This window comes from Teleopsis dalmanni, unplaced genomic scaffold, assembly GCF_002237135.1.
Source record: "Teleopsis dalmanni isolate 2A unplaced genomic scaffold, ASM223713v2 unscaffolded_contig_0111, whole genome shotgun sequence".
NCBI classification, from domain to species: domain Eukaryota; kingdom Metazoa; phylum Arthropoda; class Insecta; order Diptera; family Diopsidae; genus Teleopsis; species Teleopsis dalmanni.
The window spans coordinates 10,370-19,666 of NW_024031493.1; the positions used below are offsets into that span (position 1 = coordinate 10,370).

At 26.1% G+C, this 9,297-nt stretch overlaps 1 protein-coding gene across 1 annotated transcript in view; it reads right to left on the minus strand.

Moving 5' to 3' along the window:
* LOC119663068 (maternal effect protein staufen-like) overlaps positions 1-1,742 on the minus strand; it is a gene marked incomplete at its 3' end in the record, with an annotated part of 12,028 nt that extends 10,286 nt beyond the window's left edge. The window contains exon 1 of the mRNA XM_038072734.1: positions 1,394-1,742. The remainder of the gene's footprint in view (positions 1-1,393) is intronic.
* Positions 1,743-9,297: the final 7,555 nt, after the last annotated feature.

Below are 9,297 nucleotides of genomic sequence, written 5' to 3' on the forward strand. Positions count from 1 at the left end.
CACTTTTTCTGTATTTGTATGATTGTATACATATTATATAGATTGAAAAATAATGTAGAGCACGATAGAGAACGTTCAGAACAAATCCAAATTATTTGGATGTATGTCCTAATTACTTTATATAGTGACAAATAGAATTATATCATAGTCTAATTATAATTATGCGTAACTAGAATATATATCACTATATTTTATAATGAAATATTGTAAAACAAATAAGCTAAAATAGTTATTGAAGAGCCAAACCTTAGGAATAAGAGGAGATATTTCTATATATTGAATAATTTTATTATGTTCGATTTTCAGAGAAGTCGTGAATATCATTATTATAACACCACAGTAGTCAGTGATATTTAATACTTTCCCTAATCGAATTAAATATAATTTAATAAACTAATAAACTATTTTTCAGAATCTTCATTAAATATTATCTATATAAATATACTTACTGTGTGTAAGTAATAAAAATTTTTTTTTAAAAAAGTACTACATTTTACTTTTGTTCGATTGGCTAAATAAAGGAAAAAATGTTATCAACGACATAGTATGATGTATCATATAAAGCAATTCTTCGGAACCAATGTAGAATTGCGACACAATAACGTAAGGGTTAAATTCCTGTGTAATAACCCTGAAACCTGATTAAAGAAGTGCCGTGTCTGAATAATAAAATAATTTATATATAATGTAATTGATAAAAACTCATAAATAACCGTTTATACTCTTTAAAATACTATTCCAATTGCTACAATATAAATAAAGAGCAGTAAATAGTTCAATAGATTTGCTATATTCTTAGAAAAGTAATTACCGGTAGTTAATGTACTAACAAACACTATATTGTTACATACGAAAGCAATGTGTAGTATAGATATTCTTATTTATTACAATTACTACTATTAGAAAATATAAGTAATATAAATTAATGTTCATGATGGTTATACATAATTAATTGAATATAATAATACACATGTGTACATATCAACATGCAAATATAAATACATAATGCAGCATTATTTAGCACATCCAATGAAAACTATTAAATAAATAAATAATAAGTAATTATTCAATTATAACATTTTTTACGCTGCTAAATAAAAGTCTGCACTCCGAAAACTATTAAAAGAAATTGTACTGAGAGAAATGGTGGATTTAACCATTGACACGATGACATTTGCATTCCATCGGTCAATTATAGACACATTACCAAAGAAACTCTAATATAACATTAAAAATAGTGCAGTCTAGTTTTTTAATTATATTATATTTTTTATTTAATAAAATTTAGTATTGAAAATATATAAAGTTATACAACAAACTATTTTTGTTTATAATTTTTTTCCAACTACATAAGAATTTTGCAATTTTGATATATAATTTTCGTAACACTCACCTTTAAATATAAATTAAAACAATGTTTACATATACTTTCAAAATATATGAAAATTTATATAAAAGCCGTTTTTATGTTTTTCATTGATATTAATTTTTGTTGTCTGGCAAATTTATTGATTTTGAACTTCTTCACTTCGTACTACACTTTTTGTTACGTTATTGCTTTTCTTTTTTACAACACAATATTTTCGTAGATCTATAATATTAATTTATATAAACGATGAACTTTTTGACGATTTCTTATTATATTAATTAATATTTATAAACTTAAACATATGTTTTCTTATAAATTATTAAATCTTTTTTACGTCCGGGGATGGAACTCGACAAATAATAAAAATGAATACAAGAAATTAGAAGCGCCAATATGACAAGACCACGAAAATAGTGTTGTAAAAGGTTTTAACCATACGCAAGAGTAAAAGAATTTAAGCGAAATGTGACATCTATATAAAATGTGTATACAATTCATACAAATACTATATAAATAAATTCTATTTAAATTTATATATAAATAAAAATTAAAACAAACTTATTTATAATAGCACTAAATAATTTATTTATTACACAAATGTACACACAAGTAATAATAATAATATAATACATACTTAAACGACATAATAATAAACGACATGTCGTTTATTATTATTTATTAATAAAATATTAATAAATATTTAATTAGAATAACAAACGTGCTTTTCAGATTAATTACTGAAAATGATTAAAATAATTATTAAATAATGATTTTGTTCTGAAGACCGTTTTTATACAGCACAAGCGTTTTTTATTGTTGTAGCTTGAGCTCTTTCGGTTCGAAATGATAAAAGCTCGTTCACACAGCAAATTGTAGTTTTAGTTTTGTTTTTTGTGTTTAAGTGAGAAAATGTCAAATGATGTAAGAATTTTTTTTCAGTTCATGAAATATTCACAATATTGCTATACAATTCTATTAATGTAATTAATTTCAACTATCGGATTTTTGTAAAAAATCGGATTGTTTAAACTTAATGTTCAGATTAAGCGAATTAAATGATGCGAAGGAAAATGTGGAAAGAGCGATAATTCCTTCTTTCGATTTTTAAAGCGCCTAATATTTAAAAAAATTAAAATGTTTTGTTGCATATATATATAGAATTAAAAATAATTATTCTTTTGACAAACGGTTCAATTGGCTTAAACATTTGAAATACAAACGAAATAGCTACTATAAGATTCTACATTTATTAAAGCCGCTATTTAATAATTATCACTTCAACTTTAAAAACAGAAAGTTACTTTATACGCAAGTAATTAGACCTGCACTACTGTACGGATGTGTTACATATAGCAAAGCCTCAAATACTACCTTAAAGCAATTACAGATAGCTCAAAACCTGGCTTTAAGAAAACTATTTAGGATTCCATGGTATATTAGATCAACAGACATACATAGACATCTTAGGATTGACTCAATGAAAAAATATATCAGAGACAAAGTTCTAAAATTATTCACTAAAGTTGATATGCTAATTAACCCCGCCCTAACAATCCTCAAGTCCACTTTTGGACTCTCAGGAAGATATGCTGATTTAAGGTCCGTCATCAACTAAAAGACAAATAAATTATATGATTTTTTTTAGCCTAGTTAAAGCCTAGTGTGGGATAGAGATAAGCCCCCTAGCCATTATAGAGTAAAAGTGCTTAATAGTACTAACTCAAGAAAAAGAAGAAGAAGAATCATTAAAAAAACGTTTCCTCTGCTAATTATATAATTATTCTACATGTACATATTTATTTATGAAAATGCTTCCATATTTTACAGCTGGGTCTTTATTTGACGTTGTCAGCTCCCACGCTAAAGCAATAAAAAAATTAAATAACAACAATAAATATTAAAATTTTTACTGCCAAACTGTTCACCTGCTGATTTAAACGGCATTAACTTTGACTAATTGATTTTAACCATTTTAAAACTTGAATAGCATATAATTTATTCAAAAAAAGTTATAAATTGTTCTTAATCGAATTAATTAGAATTTTTTTAATTACATTTAATATAAATTTATTTTTTAAATTTAATAAATTTTATTTTTTTATTTTATTGAATAGCATATAATTTATTCAAAAAAAGTTATAAATTGTTCTTAATCGAATTAATTAGAATTTTTTTAATTACATTTAATATAAATTTATTTTTTAAATTTAATAAATTTTATTTATATACAATCTTTATATAATATTTTGATAAGCATGATTTGAAAATTAAATATTTATGTGTATATGTGATAATTTATTTTATTTATAATATACACGGCAATGGCATTTTATGAATTTGAACTTAAACCTAATACTTATGTATATTAATTATATTATATTATATGTTATTATGCGAATGTCACTACTTAAGCTTTATTGTAAATTCATAATGAAATTAAATATTATTGTTAAGTATTAGTTACTCAATATATAGTAAGGGACATGTATTGCGATATTGTCACAATACTTACGAATTTCTTTAATAAAACAACTGACAAAGATAATCACCTATAATAAATTAAGAAATTATGTGGTTTGCTGTGGTTTTTTTTGGCATAACTTATTGGTATTATTGTAATTTTTTAATTTTTTCTGCATCAGTTTTATTATCAGCGTAATTGAATCATTTCTGTAAATTTTGGATATTGTGAGCTTTAAGTAAAATAAATATACTTACCTTGAAGCTGGGCTGCACCAACGCTATATAATTTTAGGCTATCAATCGAACGTTGGTATTTACTACAATTTCGAGTAAGGTAATTAGATAAAAATTAGGTAAATTAGGTGTTACTATTGCGAAAATTTTTAAAGATGTTTAATAAATAAATTTGAAAACTTTTAACCAAAAATAATTAATAAGTGTAATTAATAAATATTTACATTGGTGCAGTGCAAAAATCCTTAGAAAATTTCAATTTACTTTACCTCAATTTACTCGAACTCGCAGACGGCTCTAATATCATAATATGCTAATTCCTATTCGGTATTGTTGATTATGTATTTAAAAAAAACACTGAAATAAAATAAATCTTTCTGATAAATCTTTAAATGTATATAGTAAAATCAAGTTCAAATTTTTGGATGTTCTAATTTCTAAGAGTTTTAATTTATAAGCGAGAACAGCATGAGCATAACCATTGCAAATTCTTGATCCTTGAAGATAAACTCTTCGTAACATATTACGAGCAGCACCTTTTATAATTACTTCGTAAATGTATAATGATTATATATTAAACTCAATTTATTTTATTTGGTTTGTCAGTATTATTTGCTTTTTTTTAAACTTATTTCAGTAAAAAATTATTTCAATAATTTTTCCCATAATTTTTCTTTACTACAATAATATTCTATTATATTATGACGCGATTATAAACCTTTATTCTGTTTCATACTAAATCTCATTAGGAAAATATCGGGTAATTGTCATCACCAATAGCCATTAGCTTATAATGGTATACTGAGCCACCAATAAAGTCTTCCATCTTTAACAATCACACTCCTCCACACAATGCGTTTTTGCGGCTTGTAATCAAAAACTCTTTCTTTACTCTCTCTTTCCGCAATAAAATAATTAAAGGTGACAATAGCTGCGCTACACAATTTAATTAGTAACTCTGCATTATCGATTCCTCTGTCAACCGCATGCTTTTGAAAACCACACTTTTATTGCCGCTTAGACTCTAATAATGTATTAAATATCACTTACTTAATTATTTTAAATTAAATAAAAAATAAATTATGTATGTATAAATTAATAGAATAGTCACATAATTTTATATAAACAATTTTTGAAAATTTATGTGCATGCATACTTCTGCAATCCTGAACTTGACACACTACTTTCCCCAAAAACATCCGCAGACCCAAATACTGACAATAAAATAATTTATTTAAATTGTGCATAATTAAGTAAATAAATGTACAAAAAAAGCATGAAATTATGTTGTTACTGACTCTTCACAGGGGACACATATAGTAACATATGAAGCTGTATAAGGTGTATAATCGTATAATGCTTTGGACACTTGCTGTGCTCGGTACAGTCAAAGGGAGCTCATTCTTGCTTCTTCTTGTTTTCTGTCGCTTTTGGGAGCAGTTTAAATGCTTTAAACGTTGTTGCTGGAACGCTGAAAAACGAACTCTAAATTGATTGTGTGTGCATTGATTAATTTACGGTACAAAATTAATCCGGAATTATTATGAAATTTTACTCATTTCTTCTGTCCCAAAATTAATTTTAATCTCGTGTGTATTTTTTTGTTTTGATGTTTTGAGTGTTGTCTGCAAATTGTATAAAATGATATAAAAAGTAACAAAAAAAAATAAAAAAAAAATTAATTTATTTTGGTGGAAAATTAGCATAGTTAGGTGAATGTTGCGTATGCAGCGATGGCTCGGATTTGTGATGTAATTTTACTTTTTGTTCACATGTCAACCTCAACGTTTGGTATGCAAAATTCGTTACAAATATTTTCTTGGTATTTTTTTTTGTTGATTTTATGAACTTTTCAGTTTAAAAACAACGAAAAAAGTATATAATCTTGTTATGTGTGGTGGCGTTAATGAGATTAAAAAAGCTAAACTGGATTTCACATAGGACTCTTAGTACGGGAAATGGGGATTGGATTACAGATATTCTGGAATATCGACAAAAATTAGTTTAATTTTTGTTTAAGAATTGAATTATTAGGAAATCCAAACATGATTCCCTGTGTTAATCCTAAAAATGGTTGTATTTCAAGAATTTTAAATGAAACAATCCAGACATCATTCAGGTTTTTATGGAGGCTATATGGAGGTACTGGACTCATTTCAATAAAATCTTTAGTTGTCAATAATATTAAAACCTATAAATATAGTGACGAAAACGCTTTCAACAAATTTTAAGGTGTCAGTGTCTTCAAATTAAATCTTTGTAAGGAGCATTTAAGGAATTAATAATATACTTGAACATACTTATACATATATTACTATAATATTAAGAATAACAATAACGAAAACAGCAAATAGTAGTGAAAGTAAAAAATATTTCCCTCGAAAATATCTGTTCAAAAATAATATCTTATAAATACATAACTTCAGTTAGATAAAATACTTCAACACACATTATGAAGTGTAAAGTGTACGAAATGCTTTAGTAATAAGGATTATGTAGTATTTCAATGTCAAACCTTTCCACAACTCGTTTTGAGAAGAATAAATTTGAAATCCATTAGATTCGCTATTTCATTACCTACAGTGAAGCACACTTTTGATATATAATTTAGCTTAATAGTTCATGGATTCAGGTTCGCAAATCCAGCGACAAGTGACTTTTCTTATTGAGTTCTTATAATACTAGACTTCAATGACAAAAACACAATATAAAACTCAATTCAGAATATAGAAAAACTTTTATAATCCATAATTCATCATACTGCACTTTTCTTGCAAATATGATATGGAGCAAATCAAAATTAGAGGATCTCTTTTTTTTAAAGACAGAACTTCATTACAATCCCAATTTTCGTACTGTGTACCACAAATGGATTATATAGTATTTCGTTTTAAAATCTTTCCATAACTCGTTTTGGGAAGACAAAATTTTAGATCAATCAGATTTGCGATTAAATTCCATTGTCTGCAGTGAAGCATAGATTAGTACTCGTATATCATTTTCACTAAGCAGTTAATGGATTCAGGTTCGACAAACCTGTGACATCTAACTTCAATTGTTGCGATTGTGCGACATTAGACGTATCAAGCATCTGTGAGTTTAAATCCAGTTCATGGATTCTATTTTAAAATCGCTATTAATACTTTGTATCATGTAAAATTTTATTGCTATATATTTAAATTAAGTATATTTTACATATTTTAATTAAATTTTTTGAATATCTGTAACAAAATCTTTAGCAATGTATATTTTGCAATAACCACTTACATACATCTGAATACTCGAATTTGAAAATCGGAAATAAATTTTTTAATCAAAACTGAAATTTCTCCGCAGTAATTTGTTATGCCTCTTGAGTATTCCGATGAATTTGTTATTCCTCAACCTCAACCTCAAACTGCGACCGCAGATCTCTAAAAATCTTGGTTGTTAATTTTGTAATCAATTAAACAACGATAGAGGAGTGTGTTAATATTGTCAAATTTAAGTTTTATAATCATGTTAATGCTGTATTTAATGAATATATTTGCCGACGTAGCTCTGAACTACAAATGCACAAAAAACAAAAACTGTTGCTTATTAATTTAGTGATCAAGCTTAACATTTGTTTTTCATGTAAGTAGCATTGAAAGAGTAGCGATAATTAACTGAAATGCGTAAATGCCTAATTAATAAGGTAGCCTTTTATTATGTTGAAAAAAGTGAATACCAAACATTGATTTTTCTTATTTTTATACGAATATACACATACAATTTTTATTATGCCCTGAACTATATTATTTTGAGAGATAGATACCCATCCAACAAAAAATAAGATATATGGTGAAGCTTAGATATGTCTTTCAATAACTAAAATTAACCGAACGTCACGAATATATACGGATACCAAATTATCTATGATTTAATATATAGAGTAATTGTAATAAATTCTTCTAATATTTTTTTTCTTAAATGCAAAATGCAAATATAATTTTTTGAATGGCTTGCTTTCTTATGTTGATAGTATATTCACCACAGTTAGCTGAACGTATTAAAATCTCATATTATTTTTCAACTAGTAGCCATCCGTCAGTTATTAGCTGTCAAATTTTGAGTTAAGTTCGCTGCATGCTTCTGTAGTTCAATAATTTCTATAGTGCGCTTGCGGTATGATGATCTCACATTACTTTTCAACTCCTTGTCTGTTAGTTATCAACTATTCAATTTTATATACAATTCACAGAATGGGTCCATTTCTGTAGACAAATAAATCTGTGCATGTTTTGTAGAATCCTTTTTTTGAATATCTACATAGGAAAAGTTTGATTGCTACACATCCAAGGCAGTGGAATAGTCACAACAGTGGAATTCATCATTAAAAGAGCTTTGAAAAAGTAAAGACTCTAAAGTTTGTTGGAAAAGTGGAACGCGGTAGAATTTATTTTAATTATATATCATAGAGGAAAATGACAGTTACAACATAATCTTATTAAATAATAGAGAAGTTTTAAACAGTAGCGAGTTACAATAACAAAAATTCTTATTATATTATTTTTATCAATTAAATTTTTGGCTGACCAAATATCGAGTATGGCCAAATACCCATAATAAGTGGTTTTGGAAATAATTCTTGTATTTAATTAGTCGTAAATAATTTTTTGAGACTGCAAGTACCAGAGATTGAACTTGTGCCCTGCCAAATTTGAAGCTCAGAGTCAGAGTTCTTTAAACAACTGACCCAGAGCCGTACTTGACTTTTATGTTCGTACATTTTTCTGGAGTTTTGTTCATTGGCTGTGAAAGTGTTATTAACAAATTAACTTGCTGTGTTTATATTAGAACGAAATCATTAACAAACTGTGGAATAATTGAATTAATTAATTATATTTTAATTGTTAATTGTTAAATTTCAATACTATTCTGTTTGCAGAGGCATTATTTGTTGCATGATTTATATATCCTTTCTTATGTAAATTCTTATGTACATTTTTTTATATACTTTTAATCGCTAACCTTATTATGTTAAGTATTTTTTACTATCTCCAAACTCTTATATTTCTTTCCAACGTTTCTTTGTCTATCTCTATCTGTCTCTATCTTTTTTTTTTTGAATGGAAGCGGTATACAGATTTAATGATAGCATTATAAGTACTATTAAACTTTCTGCTACTTCAAAATTATATATTAATTTGCTCACATTAACTAGCCTATGATTAAAAGCGAAAATATTTGTGGTCATTAAATATTGAATT